Source organism: Canis lupus, chromosome X (genome assembly GCF_048164855.1).
Source record: "Canis lupus baileyi chromosome X, mCanLup2.hap1, whole genome shotgun sequence".
NCBI lineage: Eukaryota > Metazoa > Chordata > Mammalia > Carnivora > Canidae > Canis > Canis lupus.
In genome coordinates, this window is record NC_132876.1 from 34195209 (window position 1) to 34214052 (window position 18844).

General features: G+C 38.7%; 1 long non-coding RNA gene across 2 annotated transcripts in view; it reads left to right on the forward strand.

Moving 5' to 3' along the window:
* Window positions 1-741: 741 nt before the first annotated feature.
* Window positions 742-18844, forward strand: part of LOC140627486 (uncharacterized) — a 158874-nt gene continuing 140771 nt past the window's right edge. For both annotated transcript variants that reach the window (XR_012026203.1, XR_012026204.1), the window contains exon 1: window positions 742-830. This is a non-coding gene — a long non-coding RNA (uncharacterized lncRNA). The remainder of the gene's footprint in view (window positions 831-18844) is intronic.

An 18844-nucleotide genomic window follows, 5' to 3' on the forward strand; every position in this document is an offset into this window, starting at 1 on the left:
CTTGTTGAAAATTATTTAAATATTTAAAGTTTTGGAGATCAAGCTAAAGTTTTCAATTACTCATTTCAACAACTATATGTATTATCCTACCACTTGTTTTTTTGACTCTTTGTCTTGGAGAGCTATGTCAGAACATTTAGATATATCTTATTCTCTTTAATTGTTGCCCACTATTACGTAGTATGGTCATGCTATACGTGCATGCAGATACTCTGGTATAGAAAGGTTGTCTCTGATTTGGGGTTTTATGAACATTGCCGCATGGATTGTTCCTGTAAAAATGCCATGCTGTGGACATGTGCAAATGTTTCTCCATGGTAGTTGACAGTGGATAGTATACCAATGACACTGGCTATTGTTTCCCATAATAGATAGTATCCATTTGCTTGTTTGTCTCTCTCACTGGTTGACAAGTTCCTCAAGAGAAGGAAGTGTATTTTATGGTTTGTGTATACTGAGACTTAAACAGAGACTGGCAAGTACGATGTGTTTAAAAAATACTTGTCAATTGAATGAGTCTGGATGCTTTCATTAAACAAGGACTGCTTCCTCACTGTTCCAAAGGCTTCCATACCTCTTTTTTTACTGTGGTCTTAATCCATTGTGTTTACCCAGAGGCCCCCTGAATCTTGAGCCTGGGGCCATATTTCTCTATCTGTTGCTTGAGAAAGACTTCTTAAAGCTATTTGAGCATGATTTTGAAGATACCACCACTTGAGTTAATTTCTTCCCCTTTCTTTGCAGACCTATCTACCTCCATTTCCTGCACCCAGCCTCTTGGGATATACACATTTTTGAACAGCATCACTCTGCAAGTCTCCTCCTTGCAGGTAAGGTAACAGAAGGTCTAGATGACTGCTTATTTTCTAACTATTGTTAATTCTTTGTTCCATGTCTGTAAAATGAAGACAATGTCTATCACTTATGTCCCCCACCATGCATATAGTAAGAAATACTTAGAATATCCTTTGAGACTTTCCAACAGTGGTGCTATACATACCGTATGAGTCAACCAAAGAAAGGTCTGTGTGCACATGTGCCCCATCAGCCCATTGTATTATGACCCTTTACGTCTGAGACTGTATATCATTCTCTTTTTACTGCCTGTACTTTTTACTCATGTATAGCTGTATATGCATTAAATCAGTGCAGTGGATATCATACTTACAAAGGTGTGACCAATATTTCGTTTTGCATGATTGACTATGCTAAGTTCTACAGTATTGGTTTGTTTCAGTCTGTGATACAATGCATTCAATGAGTGCCTCGTTTTTGCCAGTCATTATGCTTGCTGCTGTTGATACAGTTGTGAGCAAGACAAGAGTACCTCTGTTATTGTGGGATTTCAGTCTAGGGATCTCATGGCTGAGAGCTTTGTAAGGGGCTGTGAGGGTGAGACTTCCTCTTGCTCTACTATTACCCAAGGACTTTTCAATCACTTGGTCCCTAGGACAGTCTTTGCAGTCAGGCCTTACATAAAATGCTACCTGATGAAAGGGCATTAGTGACCACCTCTCATGCAGAGTTTTGCAAAGGGAAAGGACAGCCATTGTCTTGTATTATCTGTCATGGTTGGTAGAGATACAGAATATGTTCCTCTAGAACCATTACTCTCTGTTATTCCTTACAATGGCATACTCTTTATTGATGCAACTGAATCATCTTTCAGTACCTCTTACTCATTTCAATGTTTTACCCTAAACTACCTTCTGTTTCCTATCAAAATTAACTCTTCATTGTCTAAATGCTTGCTACTTTTATACCCATTTCATGGTCTTGCTTGCTTATGCTTTGCCTTCAGCCTGTCTTCCGTTGTTTATTGTGGCCAAACTAATTTTTGTTGCTTTTTCTGTTTTGCTAAACTAATTTTTCTAGCCTTAATCCTACATTCTCAGTGCTACACTGATCCTTCATGCTCTCATCCATTTAAAAACTCACCTCAAGAACAAATGACAGCATGCTGTCTTATGATTGTCTATATTTTCCCAATCAGATTAACCCTTGGAGAGCTGATGCCAGGTATTCTTCTCCTTCACAGTATTAGGTGCAGAATAGGAGATCAATAGAGAAATTTATTAATTTAGGGCTGTATCATGTAAATGACATTTGTGAAGACATGAATGGGTGGGAGATGCTTGACGCAAATGAATGAGGCTAAACCATTGTTTTTGTAACATTTTATTTCATTCTACATTCCAAAATAGCCTCTATGTGCCATGTGTGGTGATAAATTCCGGTGATTCACAGATGAATAAAAATAGGCCCCCTTTCCCTCAAGTATCTCATAATCTAGTTAGACAAAATAGACAAAATTTATTTATTTAACAAATAAATCCAGTATGGTATGATGACTGCTATAATGGAAGTATGCTGGTTGTGCCATGACAGTTCAGGGAAGCTGGCCTTTCTCCATCTAAGAATAGTCAGGGAAGGAAGGAAGTCAGGTAGAGCCAACTTTTGCAAGAGGTATATGATGAAAGTCATATTCAGTTTATTGGAGACATTGAATCCCAGCTACTTCTGAGATCTGTGATCCACCCAAATATCAATAACTGATATCAACTCCAGTCTGATGGGAGGAATATAGTGTCCCTGTGGAAGTATTTAGATGCTATTCAGGCCTTTTGATAACTTCAGTGCAAGAAAGCACTGAGCAGCCAGAAAGCCATTCTTTCTAGAATCTGAGCAACCTGGCACTTCTCAGCTGCAAGGCCCTTTGGATTGGGTGCCAGTTCAATATTAGAGATTTTTGAAGTCTTCAAAGTACACTTAGTAAAACAAAGTGGCAGGTGGAATACAATGTTTTCAGCATTTAAGGTTCTCATTGCTTGGCTAAACTTCATTACCAATATCAACCACCCCTATTGCTGAATAATCATCATCACTCCTTCATTTAGGAATAAACGCTAGTACTGAGTATACAAGGGAAGGGAAATTACATTGGCTTAGTTTGCTTCCACATGCTACATCCAAGGAGGCAAAATTCTATATGACTCTTAACTTACTTCTTGGCTGTACACATTTCAGTACTCTGTGTATGTTAATGTGTGGAGAAACTCTTTATTATGAATTCTTAATGAGCAGCATTGCTAAGAAAGCCACCTTTTGGAGTTGAGCTGCATAGGCAGGAGGCCTGAGTTCATGCTTCCAAACCTTTGGAGACTAATACCCTACCTCCTCTAGAGGCAGTTCATCTTCTGTTGATGTCTGAAATTGGCCATTGGCTTCCCAGAAGCAGCAGTACTATCGAGACAATCCAAGGAGAATATTCACTTTTGGCTGGACTTGTGGGAGAGCAGGTGGTTGGGAGTAATTAAGGTCTGATTCCTGGTGGCCTCTCACCAATCTAATTAGGTGCCCTCCACCACTAATGACTCTCATCCTCATGTTGGGCTATTTAAATCATCAAAGAAAGCCTTGGCCACAAAGATGTGTCTTGTATCACATTCAGTAATGACCTGCTGGGCTCTCTGGTCCCAGAACTCTAGTTTTCATGACTGAGGGCATTTTTAATCACCTGCACGTTCAGCCTCACTCTGGACTCTGGGCCTAGCCCTGGCTGAGATCGCAAGATTTTAAGGTGTCCTAGGACAGTAGCTTAGTTCCATAGGCATTATATTTGACCAGGATTTGATCTCATCTATTCGTCTAACAATTGAGATTCTCCTTTGTTTCTATGACAAAGACCTGTTCTTATACTCTAGTCCTTAAAACTGGGCTTCTATATTAGACACCCAGCCTTGAATCTTTTAGTCCTAGGTTCCAACCTTATTCTTTCTCTAGCCTTCTTTGAAATTTGAGCTGTTTCCCAGGATTCAGTGCATTGGGTTACTCTCTGCTAATTGCTAACAGACAAATAGTTTCTGGATGTCTAATGTTGTGTGCCATCTATACATCGGACTTAACACTGTCTTCTTACTTCTCGATGATTCTCATGTTGACCTTCTGCTTACCTCAACCAGCTATCCCATTCTTTTAGGTTTGTTTCAGAAGAATTCCTCTGGGGGCACCTGGGTAGCTCAGTGGTTGAGCATCTACCTTTGGCTCAGGGCATGATCCCGGGGTCCTAGGATAGAGTCCTGTATCAGGCTCCCCTCAGGGAGCCTGCTTCTCCCTCTGCCTATGTCTTTGCCTCTCTCTGTGTGTCTCTCATGAATAAATAAATAAAATCTTTTTTTTTTAAAGAATTCCTCTGAAGGCCACTTCTCAAATCTTGAGCACTTGTGCTTTTCTTTCTTTCTTTCTTTTTCTTTCTTTCTTTCTTTCTTTCTTTCTTTCTTTCTTTCTTTTTCTTTCTTTCTTTTCTTTTCTTTCTTTACTTTCTTTCTCTTTAAAGATATCAGCACACAAGCACTTATCTGGTTTTGTTGTTGTTATTGTCTCTTAGTAGCTATCACCACCACAATTATCCTCAAGTGTCTTCTCTCATAGATTGACTAGGGGATGAGACTGTCTTAGTTGCCCACGCATTGCTTGTTGACCTCAAAGTCAAGTCTATAGGTCCGGTCCTTTTTAAGGCTTTTACTTTTTTGTTGTTTTGTTATGTTTTACAAGGTGGGGAGAGGCAGAGGAAGAAGAAGAGAGAGAATCTTTCTTTTTTAAATATTTTATTTGTTTATTCATGAGAGACACAGAGAGAGAGGCAGAGACCCAGACAGAGGGAGAAGCAGGCTCCCTATGGGTTGCCTGATGAGGGACTCCATCTCAGGACCCTGGGATCACAGCCCCAGCCAAAGGCAGATGCTCAGTCACTGAGCCACCCAGGTGCCCCAAGAGAGAGAATCTTAAGCAGGCTTCATGACCAGTGTGGAGCCCATCATGGAGCTCAATCTTAAGACCCTGAGATCATGACCTGCACTGAAATCAAGAGTTGGACGCTAAATGATGAGCATCATTAGTGATGAGCCAGAGCCACACTGGCTTTTACTTCTAACAAGATAGGAACCTGTAAACATGGAGTATTAGAAGAGTTCTTATAGACTTTCTCTGTAATTTCTAACAACCTTGCTGTATGGTGCATTGATTTATACTCCTTTCTGTTATTTGTCCCAGCTTTTTCACCGTATTTCCAGTCCCTCCTTCCCCGTTTTATTTGGTAAAAACCTTGCTACAGTGAAAATCCCTTATTCTAGAAATGTTTATGTTCATTTACCTGTTCAACAATTGTTGTGTGCCTATTACATTCTATGCACTGTTATAGACACAAGGAATAGAGTGTTGGAAAAGGGAAAGCACACTCCTGCTGTTATAAAGGTTATGTTTTAGTAGAGATTTCTAATGAACACATTAAGAAGTATACAAGTAAAAAAATTATACACCAGTAAGTGATATGCAGTAAAATAAAAGACTATAATGGGAAAGTGACTGGAAGCTCATTTTTCTGATGTCAGAGGCAGCTTTTCTAGGAGGTGATTTTTGTGCTTAGAATTGAATAACATAATGGAGTCAGGAATGTCAATCTCTGAAGGAAGAACATTCCAGAAAAAGAGAACAACTGGTGCAAGGATTCTAAGACAGCTACAAATTGGCAGTTTTGAAGACAGAAGCATACTTTAATGAAGTGCCTAGTGGATAATAGTGATATAAATAAGCTTCGAGTAGAATCAATAGGACTTGTCCATGGACTAGATGTTAGGAGGTGATGAAATAAAGTATGGCTATGAGATGAGTCCTAGATTTTTCTTTAGATTTATGTATGTATTTGAGAAAGAGAGGCAGAGAGAGGAGTTGGGAGGGGAGAGGAAGAGGGAGAGAGAGAATCTGAAGCAGACTGCTGCTGAGTCTGGAACCCGACATGGGTCTCAATCTCACGATCCTGAGCCAAAATCAAGAGTCGGGTACTCAGCCAACTGTGTCACCCAGGCACCCTAATTCCTAGATTTTTGATTGGCCACTGTGTATATTTGACAATGTTGTTTTCTGAAATGGGGAGGAATAGTGAAGAATGTGTAAAAAGAGAGGGAGGGATGGAGGGAGATTGGTAACTTTTTGTGGACATTTTGTTTGAGATGCCTATCTTATATGCAAATGTCAGGTTATGGTTTAGGGGTAGAGATACAAATTTAACAATGCTCAGTAACCTGATTATATTTCAATCCATGGGATTACATAAGACTACCTAGAAGGAATGTAGCTGTATTTGAGAATACAGCTGGTGCCTGGGTCTGAGCCTTTGAACATTGTAACTTCAAGAGATGTAGCAGAGGAATATTGAGCAGTGTAGATTTAGTAGAAGTGACCAGTAGGAAGAAAGACAAGGGCACAGTATTAAGGAAGGCACAAATAAACGTGTTAAACACTTTTAGAGAAGAGAGTGGCAATCTATGCCAAATGCTACTGAGAAATCATGTAAAGAAAAGAGCAAAACTGACCACTGGATTTTACTACATGGATATCATTGGTGACTTTGACCATAACCATTTCAGTCATATAATGTTGACATAAGCCTGAGTAGAGTGGGCTGAACAGAGAATGGGATGTGAAGGAGCAGAAACAGATACACAACTCTTTGAAGAAATGGTGCTGGGAAATTGATTAGGGCAATTGAGTGTAACTGTATATGTATATCCCATATGTATGGGTATGGCAGGTTAAGATACAATTTTTATTTAATTTTTTAAGATAGGAGACACTATGTCATGTTTGCAGATTAGCATAATCTGGTAGAGTTTCAGGAGAGGACATAGTGATAGGATTGAAATTCTTGATCAGGTAAAGTGAAATGGGATCTAGAGGACAGAAGAGTGGTTCAAATGTAGCCAGTCTGAAGATACTATCAAGGCAAAATAATAGGTAAAATCTTGTCTCATGTGGATATTTTTCATGCATTTTTAAGTCTCTCTAAAAGTAATATACTCATTAGCAGTGACCAGTCTGTGAGCATTTGCTTATGACACCACTAAGATCTCTTAGTTGGACTTTTGCAGATAATCTATCTATCTTACTTTAATCTGGATGTTTTGGCTCCAGGCCTAGTGTGTTATGCAACCAACTTAGCCCTGGCACTCTAGGCTTTGAGCACAGATATCCTAGAGCTTTGGGAAGATCATGTAGGGCTTCAAAGGCACAGTAAAGAGTTTGGCAGCTTTATTGAAATATAATTAACATGTAACATTGTGTTAATTTAATGTGTACAAAGTGATAATTTGATACATGTATGTGTTGCAAAAATGGTTACCATAAGAGGGTTATTTAATACCTCCATCACCTCGCATAATTACATTTTGCATGTGTGTGGTGAAAATATTTAAGATCTACTCTTTCAACAACTTTTAAGTATATAAAAATGGGTTGAAGGACACCAGATGCTTCTTAATAGGAGATTAAGTGATGTGCTTTACCTTTGAAGATGATAATTCTTGCTATTCTGTATTGAATAGATTGGAGGGGGCAAGAATGGAAGTTGACTATGTCCAGAGGACATTGTTGGAATATTTTAGATGAAAGATGGTCACTTGTAACTATGAGTATCCTGGCTGTAGGGATAGAAAGAGGTAGATGGATGTGAGAATTATTCCAACTCAGTTTTATGATTTGATTAAATGATACTACTGCTTAAAGGAAAATTGATTTAATGAAAAGAAATACACACATATTTAAAATTTGAGTTGCTAATCTGTAACTGTGAGATAATTACGTGCTAGGGAAATAACCAATATAAGAGCACTTGGCACATAGTGGGCACTCAATTAAAAAGTGTTAAAACTGTCTTAAAATTTAACGTAGAGCTAAATAGTTGACTTGTTATGGGGGTACTTTGAGAAACCATAAATATAACCTGAAAGCATTACTTGGAACATTTCAAATTAATGGATAAGTTCCAAATCATTAAAATAACTGCAGACTTATTTCCAGCTCAGGCATCCTTCTGCATGGTTGTCTTCCAAGGGATAAATGCGCACACATACACATGCACACACACACACACACAATCATTAAAATTGATTCTGATCATGTATGCATGCTGTAGCAGGTGTACCAAGGGCTCTGCCCATTTGTAATTCTGTCCTTTGGAATTTAAAGAGTAAGGCAGGCTTTGCCTCTGGCATGGAGATATTACCCATTCATTAGGACTGGGCAAACCAAGTTGTTTATATAAGAATGGATCCAAGTATTGGCTTCGTCCTAAAGGCTAACCATTACCATACTAGATTCTGTGATTCTCAGTTTGCATTTTAAAGGACCACTGTAATAATTGGTTATCATAGGAAACCACACAGCATTACTTGGAGAAAAATCAAGACTGTGCAGATTACAGAGCATGTTTATGGTCAGACTAGGCTTGACATTTCTCCAGTGTTTGTTAAAGCGACCATCAAGTTATAGTAGAGGCTTTGTGTTATGGAATATTATGAAAGCAGGCAGGCAAAGTAGGGTGGGGGCCAGATCGTGGAAAGCTTTTTAGATCTTACTAATGAATTTGGACTTAATCCTGATTGCAGCAGGGATCCACTTGAGAATTTTAAGCAGGGGATTTTTTAAAAGATTTTATTTATTTATTCATGAGACACAGAGTGGGAGAGAGGCAGAGACACAGGCAGAGCTGGAGATGCAGGCTCCATGCAGAGAGCCTGACGTGGGACTCGATCCCGGGACTCCAGGATCATGCCCTAGGCCCAAGGCAGGCGCTAAACCTCTGAGCCACCCAGGAATCCCCTTAAGCAGGGGATTTTGAACATGATTTTCTTACAACTTCCTAAATAGAGAATTTTCCTTTACTTACAGTAAGCACCAGGGAGGTAATGTCCCTCAGTGGGCCTTTTATCACTCAGCTCTGGTGGCTCCTTAATATATTTGCTTTCTTATCAAGCCTCATCTCTTATTCCTTTGAATTTGGTGGTGATTTACTAAATGCCTATCATGTGCAAGGCTCTGTGCTAGGCACTTGTTTGCTGTTTGTATAGTAGAGATCTCATGTCTAAATCTTTAGGCAGTAGGAGTTCTGAAGAGGTATCTTGTATAGCAAACTGTATCTTTAAATGCTCAGATTTCATTTTCTTGCTGGGGGTTATTTTGTGGTTTAGGTGATTAACCCAGGGCTGCTAGATCCTACCCATGACTCTGCAGTCACTCCTGCCATTACGCAATGTTATTTCCTTTGCCGGTTTAATACTGCAACTAAGATCAAGTCCAAATGCCTTGGATTGGCTTACCAGGTCCTCATAAATCTGGCCTCAACCTGCCTTTCAGTCTTGTGTTTTCTGTTTTTGAACTTTCACCCTGATGTGTTCTGCATTCAACTTCTCCTAACCAGATTACAGAGCAAGCTTGACTCTGCCATTTTGACTTCCCCTCAGTAGATCATGATATTTCATATCTTTGTACTTTTGTATGACATTGCAGTTGATGACAATGTGTCATATTTGTTGCTTTCTTGGGACTGAAAAAAATTATGTGTTGAATTATATCTCAAACTTGCGTTATTCAAAAATTATAAATTATTTCCAGACAGGGACTATGTAAGGTTTGCCTCCATTTCTCTTCTTCCATTCAGGTCCCTGCTGGGTGGCTGGCTGATAGGAGATGGCCAATACAAATCAAGTAAATGAATGTATGTGCAGAAAATTTAAACTTATTTCTGTATAGCCCAAGCCAGGCAGAATCAGGATAGTGAGTTTGCCAGAGGCCAAGGGGTGTAGTGTAGTAGAGAGAGAAAGGGGGAGGATGTGTAGGGAGAGCCTGCGAGCCAGTGGGTAGAATTTTTGATTATCTACTGTTTTAGATCATCTGCCTCACTGCTTCACTCCATTGGTGTGTATAATTGAGAGCAAGGAATGGATCTTCTAGTTAATTGGCTTTTCTGGTTAACTAGTAGTTGACTGGAAAGTTTTCTTCTTTGGGGAAAAAAAAAACACTGTCTACCATATAGTAAATACTATTTTTCATCAGTGTAGCACAAAGCAAGAAATACAATTCTTTATTACTTGAGGAATCATATCTTTATGAGGATCAATATTTTAATACTAATTTATTGTAAAATCTGGTATTATTTAGTAAATATGTATTAGTTTGTACTTAGTGCAAAGCCTCCTGGAGGATACAAGATGAGTGATACCTGCTGAGTGGATAGGAGCCTGCTGGGTGCTTTGGGAGAGATTCATGGAAGAAATTGCTTGAATGCTGGCACTTGAAGAATGCTTAAGGCTTAGGTCGTGGAGAATGGAAGGGACAGAGATAGATTTCATGTTGTGAAAGTATGAAGCAGCAAGGCTTAAAGAACAGGTTGCAATCAGAGATTAGCTCTAGCTACAGAATGGAGATAAATAAGAGGATGAGCACCTTAGAGCAGAGCTAGTGCAATAGGGGACAAAACTGGAATGTTTAGGGGGTTAATTTGGATAGCTTTGAAGGTCAAGCTAAGGAATGTGGACTTTATTTTGTAGGCAACTGCAGCTGGGAAAAGACTTGATTTAAGCAGATCTCTCCAGCAGACGTGTAAAGGATGTGCTGGAAAGGAGAGACTGGAGACAGAGAAACCAATTAGAAGGTTGTTTCAATAGCCAGTTCATCCATCCATTCACTCATTTACTCATTCTTTCATTCACCAAGCATTAAATGAGCAGCTATTTGGAAAAGGCAGTGTTTCAGCCTGGAGAAACAGCAGGCTAAAGGAATGAGAAAGAGTGAGAAAATTGAAAAGAGACCTAAAGGATAGGGATGCAATTCCAATGTTTCCAGCTTGGAGGATTGTGCTAAAAGTTTGATTGAGGCTGGGCTATAGGAGTTGTCTTCTCCCTGTGGAATACTGTTGACCTTTGCCAGTGTAAAGCATGGGCCACGGGCCAGGCACCGGATTGGGGATAAGGGACCAGGATATCCCCTTTCAGACTCCTTTTCCTCGGATTGCACAGGAATCCTATTAGACTCATTCTTATGTGTGGGGAAAATAAGTCTGATCTCAGATCCCTCTGGGACTTTGGGAAGGGCTTGACTTGGGTCAGCTATTGCTAGTTCCCCTTTTATTGGCTATTGGAAAGGGCAGCATATCTTAAACATCTGCAATGTACCTGTGGAACATCAGGTGGAGGTCTACATTGAGGTTGACAAAATTGTTCTGAATTAAGGAGGAGGATGGTATTAGTGTAGATTATTAGGTACTACATTTTCAGAATTTGGTTATTTGATTTTAGGGGTGACATAAAGGGATGAGTAACTTTGAGGCCATTAATACCATTATCTGGATATATCTTTCCACATATTTATGTCTCTTTTGCCTCATCTGCCAAATGAGGTAGTTGAAATAGATCAATTTGGGTAGGGTGAATAACAGGTATCCTAAAGTCGTCTGTGTCCTTATTCAGAACTTATAAATATGTTATTTTATTCAACGAGGGGCAGGAGTAAGTTTGCAGATGGAATTAAGCTTGTTGATCCGATGATTTTAAAAGAGATTATTTTCAATTAGCTAAGTAGACTCAGTGTAATCATGAGGGTATTAGGTGGGGAGGAGGAAAGCAAAAGAAACAGAATCAGAGAGATGTCATCATTAGAAGCACTTGACCAACCATTGCTGGCTTTGGATATGGAAGCTGGCCACAAGCAGAGGAGTGCAGGCAGCCTCTAGAAGCTGGAAAAATTTTTTCCCATAGAACCTCCAGAAAGGAATGCAGCTCCATCCATACCTTGATTTTAGACCAGTGAGACCTATTTCAGACTTCTGCCCTTCAGAACTATAATATAATAAATCTATGTTGTTTTAGGTCAGTAAGCTAAATGTCATTTTTTTACAGCAGCAGTAGGTTACTGCTATGAATTTAGTGACCTCATTTCTTCAAATCTCTCTTAATCTAAAACTTAACAGAGATGCCCATCTTAATCATGTAGTGCAAAAATTATCTCATCTCCATTCTGAGAGAGTTGGATACTATAGAGCCAATGTTGAGCCCTACTATCTTATGCTTAAAAACTTCCAGAGGTGATTCTAATATACTACTTTTGAAAATTACTGTAACCTCTCCCTAAATGTCCATCCAGATGAGACAAAAGAGCCAAACAATAGATTCCTATAGTTGCAGCTATAGAAATTAAGGGGATGAATGAGTGAAAGAGGTGGGTTGTGAAGCCTTGAGGTTGTAACCTCATTTTTGGTTTTCATGTTTTAGAAACCTGCAATAGAATCTCTTGTGTAAATGTTGGAGAGGGTATGGAGAAAGGGGAACCCTCCTGCACTGTTGGTGGGAATGTGAACTGGTGCAGCCACTCTGGAAAACTGTGTGGAGGTTCCTCAAAGAGTTAAAAATAGATCTGCCCTACGACCCAGCAATTGCACTGCTGGGGATTTACCCCAAAGATTCAGATGCAATGAAACGCCGGGACACCTGCACCCCGATGTTTATAGCAGCAATGTCCACAATAGCCAAACTGTGGAAGGAGCTTCGGTGTCCATCGAAAGATGAATGGATAAAGAAGATGTGGTCTATGTATACAATAGAATATTACTCAGCCATTAGAAACGACAAATACCCACCATTTGCTTCAACGTGGATGAACTGGAGGGTATTATGCTGAGTGAAATAAGTCAATCGGAGAAGGACAAACATTATATGGTCTCATTCATTTGGGGAATATAAAAAATAGTGAAAGGGAATAAAGGGGAAAGGAGAAAAAATGAGTGGGAAATATCAGAAAGGGAGACAGAAAATGAGAGACTCCTAACTCTGGGAAACGAACAAGGGGTGGTAGAAATGGAGGTGGGCAGGGGGTGGGGGTGACTGGTTGAAGGGCACTGAGGGGGGCACTTGATGGGATGAGCATTGGGTGTTATGCTGTATGTTGGCAAATTGAACACCAATAAAAAATAAATTTATTAAAAAAAAAGAATCTCTTGTGTAGGAGCTCCTAGGTGGCTCAGTTGGTCAAACATCCGACTCTTGATTTCAGCTCAGGTCATGAACTCAGGACCATGGGATTGGGCTTCGCATTGGGCTCTGAACTTAGCGTGGAGTCTGCTTGTCCCTCTCCTTCTACTCCTCCTCACCCTCAATCAATCAATCAATCAATCAATCAATCAAAGTTTTAAAAGAAGACTCTCTGGGTAGGAGCTGTCTACCTGCTATGCTTATTAAACAAAAAATTTACTGCTGTAGAAAACTTTTGGTAGTATGTAACTATAAAAAAATCTTTTTCTTCTTGTCTTTGCATAAAGCAAATTATATTGTCTTGCTTAACGGTTTTTCTTTTTAGGTCAGCACAGGTTTAAAAAAAATTCTATAGATGAGTCATTTTTACATATTCTCAGTCTTAGAATGTCTCTAAAAATCACTCAAAAATCATTTTTCAAAGAACCATTAGCCAGCATAAAGTTTTGTGAAGTCCCTTTCTTGAACATCATTTATGCTATACACTCAGTAACCCTGAGTAGTTATTAATATTAAATTCTTCTTAGGACAATCCCCCAATACATTTTTTCTTTAGTGATATTCCATTTAAGAACCTGTTTTTGTCAATCATTTTCTACTTCCTCTTAAGAAGTTTTTTTTTTTTTTTTTTTTTTTTTTTACATTTAGATTTGGTTGGCAGCTGGACATTTTCAGGATACCACAAAGATATTTAAATCTTTTTATTGCACAATCTATTTTAAGTGAAAGAAATAGACGAGCAGGGCAGGAAGGATGAAAAAAAAGTCAAGGAGAGGTTCTAAAGTAATCCTGCCAGACTTCCTATTGGTTCTGTTCCAGAAGCACAAGACTTGGGTCAGCCAGACAGGAGCAGTTACCCATCAGTGCAGAAATCAGTCAGTTGGTCAGCCTGTGGCCCTCTGCAGATCCTCAATAGGACAGCTGGCAGAGCCTTAGGGGCAGGGAAATGAGGAATGGGACCTTTGGGTTCGAGGAGTTAAATAGGATTCCTTGTGAAGACAGAAGACAAGGCTGAGCACACAAGGGCTTTGCTTCAAAATGAGGGATAACTGCAGTGATTAAACACTCGTTTTAGCTCATTACCACAGAGGAGTGACAGCCCCAGTGGCAGCATATAAAGCAGGGGAAGTAGACCAAGTTAGAGCAACAGGAAATCAGGCCTTCTGTGTGCCAGCACCAAAGGAGCTTCTGTCATCACAATCTGCCTGTGACATGTAAGTGAGGTCACTTCACATGAATAATGCATGATGGCTAAGAGGGAGGAAAACAAGCTTTCACATCCAGCTGGGGCCTGAAAGTTTGCATTATATTAAAATAGATTATGAAAGGATAGCTCCCCTATATGTCTATGGGATTTCTGCTAGAGTGGCTCCCCTAGTTTCTCCTTTGTCCACTTTCCTATTTAATAGGCAGAACCCTTCCTCACATAGCCACAATATACCAATCCTATTTTTATAGATCAGTCATTAACCATAAGATCTGGCTGGGGCAGTATCCTGGACAGGGATTTAGATGATTTGAGTGCCAGCCATTGTTCTAGCTAATGATGTGATTAAGCAGATCATTTGACCTCTCTGTGAATGGGTACGATGATACCTAATCTTTAGTGCCTTACACATGTATCAAGGATCAAATAGGATGTGAATGAGTATGAATACTTAAAATATATATACCTATATATATAAACCAATCTATGTGCGGGGTATGATGGTTATCATTGTTTAGGCCTCTCCGTCTGGAGTAGATTTGCTTCAGGTCCAGAACAAAGAGGACCTTCCAAAGTAAGTGAATATCATGGATAAATGACCTACATACAGAAGCCCAGAAGGAGGGCAATGTTGTCAGCACTTATAAGTTATCACCATATCAAGCAGTGATTACCTAATTCTATTGTTTTCACAGGCCTGTTCTGGTGCTCAGTGTGGGTCGAATGAGAGCCTCAGATTTTAAATGATAACTAAGTAATTGTAGCTTTTCTTAGTGAGTACCATTTCCCTGGGAATAGTGTATTCCTAACATTTCAAAATGGGAGCAAGCACTTATGCTTCTGCACAAGATTGTAAAACAGGACCAGATTGACCCTTTCCCACCTGATATATACAATGGACAATATAAGTGAAATGATGGTTTTCAAGACACTGGACGTTAGGAAACAAAGTCAGTGATCCCATAGACAACTTCAGCAACCTTTATGACTGCCCTGGATTCCTGCTTGGTGAGACCTTCCAGGTCATACTTCAAGGGGGCACAATCCAGGCAGAGCCCAGTGAAATCTGGGTTCTGTGTTGAGATGGAAATGAGAGTCCAGGGAGACTACCAGAGCTAGAATTCACAGTGCAGAATAATGGGGGAGGAAAGAGTTGCATATAAAGAGAACTCTAGAAAAATGTAGACAACCTCCTTTGAACATTCAGATTAAACCAGATGAGCATTTGTATATAAAGAAATGAGACAGCTGGCAAAAGGAAAGCTCTTAAAGGACAAAAGTTAACAATGCTTGGCACTCAAAGCACTGAGAGTAGTACCTGTTTGTAACAGCTAGGCTGAAGACCTCAAGATTTAAAAGGTATTGGAATAGCGTTCATTCATTCATTTCATTCCTTTCTTCCTTTATTCATTCAGGCTCTACACCCAACAGGGGATTTCAACTCATGACCCAAGGACAATAGTTGCATGCTGTACCAACTGAGCCAGCCAGGTGCCACAGTATTGGGTAGCATAAATGGGAAGATTTCGAGTAGTGGAAACAATAATCCCTAGACTGAATGCTGCTCTGATTCTACCTAACAAATTTTAACATGAAGAGCCAAAAGGATCAAATTGTTCAAACCTAACTGTATCCCAGAATAGTGCTCAAGAAAATTTATACAAAGATAAAAATATCAAGCACTCAAAAAGGAAAAAATCCCAATGCCTGACATGCAATCAGAATTTACCAGTCATATAAGGAAATAGGAAAATTCAATTTAAAATGATGAAATCATCAAAACTGAACAAGAAAAACACAGATATTAGAATCAACAGACAAGAAATGAAAACCTTTATTACAGCTATATTTCTTTTTTAAAAAAGATTTTATTTCTTTATTCATGAGAGACAGAGAGAGAGACAGACAGAGAGACAGAGACAGACACAGGCAGAGGGAGACGCAGGCTCTACGCAGGGAGCCCAATGTGGGACTCGATCCTGGGTCTCTAGGATCATGCCCTGGGCTGAAGGCAGGAGCTAAACTGCTGAGCCACCCTGGGATCCCCCTATAGCTATATTTCTTATGTTCAAGAACTTAAGAGTCATGAAAGATGAAAACATGGAACAACATTGAACTAGAGATGAAAACTACCATATCAGAGATTTAAAATACACTGGATGGGATTAATGGCAGACTAGAGATTGCAGAAGGAAATATTCATTAACTTGAAGATATAGCAATACTAAATATCCACAGTGAAATAAAGAATAGAGAAGAAAATAAAGAACAGTATTAATGAGCTTTAAGATCACTTTAAGAAGTCCAATATACATATAATTTGAAGCTCTGAGAATTAGCAAAGAGATAGAGTCTGAAAAAATAATGGAAGAAATAATAGCTAAAAATGTTTCTAGTTTGATGAAAACTATAAGCCCTTAGATCCAAGATGCTAAGTGAATTTCAAGCCCAAGTTAATTGAACTACCCCAACACCAACGAAATCAAACTAGTTAAATCATTGTTAAAAGAATCGGAGGGGTACCTGGCTGGCATAGTTGGTGGAGCATGTGACTCTTGATCTTGGAGTTGTGAGTTTGAGCACCATATTGGGTGAGTTTGAGCCCCTCTACTGAGGAAAAAAAATTACCTGAAAGTAAAATATTAAAAGGAAAGAATTGGAAAGCAAAGGGAAAAAATATTACATTATGAACAGAAGAACAATGGTACAGATGGCAGCAAATTTTTCATCAGAAACCATTAAAGCAAGAAGATAGCAGATAAACATCTCTAAAGTACCAAAAAAAAAAGAAAAAAGCAAACAACTTATATTTCTATATCCAGTAAAAAATACCTTTCAAAAATGAAGGTGAAATCCTTTTACAGATACACAAAAGCTCAAAGAATTCATCTTCAGTCAGGTCTCACTATTCCAAGTAGGGTCTCTATTCAAGCAGAAAGTGATACGAGATGGAAATCTGTATCTACAGAAAGGAAATCTGTGTCTATACAAACTACTATTTAAATGTACTGTGGAGTTATAGCATATATGAAAGTAAAATATATGGCAGCAAAAGTACAAAGGTCAGGAGGGAAAAATAGAGATATATAATTTGTAAAATCCTTGTATTATACACACAAAGTAATATAACACTACCTGATGGCAGACTGATAAGTTTAAAGATGTATGCTGGGATCCCTGGGTGGCTCAGCAGTTTAGTGCCTGCCTTTGGCCCAGGGCATGATCCTGGAGTCCCGGGATCGAGTCCCACATCGGGCTCCCTGCATGGAGCCTGCTTCTCCCTTTGCCTGTGTCTCTGCCCCTCTCTCTCTCTGTGTTTCTCATGAATAAATAAATAAAACCTTTTTTAAAAAATAAAGATGTATGCTGTAAACCCTAAATATATCACTAAAATAACAAAATAGAGATATCTACTGAGGCAAAAAAAAGTAATGGAATCATTAAAAAAAATTCAATGAATCCAAAAGAAGGCAAGAAATAGAAAAAGAACAAAGAGCAAATGGACAAGTAGTGAATAGCGAGATAATAGACTTAAACTTAATGCTATAACATTATCACATTAAATGCAGATATTTTAAGCATTCCAAATACAGATATTGTTATATTGGGTAAAAAATAAATAAAAACACAAGAACACTTTAAATGTAAAGACAAATAGGTTATACATAAAGATGAAAAAAAAACTTGCTAACAAAATTACCTTGCATATAACATGCTAATCATTAGCCAAGTAAATATATTAATACACAAAGTAGATTTCAGAGCCAAAAATATTATGAGAAATATGGATGCTTATTTCATAACAACAATGGGTCAATTCATCAAGAGGCTAAAAACTCTAAGGGTGCCTGGTGGCTCAGTCTGTTGAGCATCTGACTTTTGATTTTGGTTCGGTCATGATCTCAGGGTTGTGGGGTCGATTCCCATATCAGGCTCCACAATCAATAGGGCATCCGCTTGAGATTCTCTTTTTCCCTCTTCCCCATCTCTGTGCTCACACATGTACTCTCAATCTCATTTTCTCTCTTTCGCAAATAAATAAATCTTTAAAAAAAAAGGCTATAAAAATCCTAAATGTTTATGTATCCAATAGTAGGGCCTCAAAGTATGTGAACAAAAGCTGATAGAACTGCAAATAGAAATGAAAAAAATCCCCAATTATGGTTGGAGATTTCAGTATCCCTCACTTAGTAGTTAATGGAAGAAGTAGGAACACCTAAGCTGTCTCAGTTGGTAGACCGTGTGACACTTGATCTCAGGATTGTGAGTTTGAACTCCAAGTCGGGTGTAGAGATTACTTAAAAATAAAATCTTTTTTAAAAAAATCGAAGTAAGTGGAAAATCAAAGGAATGGCACACTGTCAACCAACTTGGCCTAATTGACATTTACAGAATATACCACCCAGCAACAGCAGAATTCACATTCTTTTTAAGTGCATATGGAACACTTATGGGCATGGACCACATTATAGGCTATAAAAGTAGTTTCAAATAATTAAAAAGAATTGATGTCCTTCAATGTATATTCATGGACCACCATGAAATTGAAGTAGAAGACAATAACAAAAGATCTCTGGAATATCCATGAATATTTGGAAACTAACACACTTCTAAATAACCTATGGTTGAAAGAATAAATTAAAAAGCAAATTAGAAAGTATTTTGAGCTGGATGGTATATTTTGGTATAATTTAATGTAATTTTGGTATAATTTAATGCACTACCCATCAAAATGCTACCAGCATTTTCACAGAACTAGAACAAACAATCCTAAAATTTA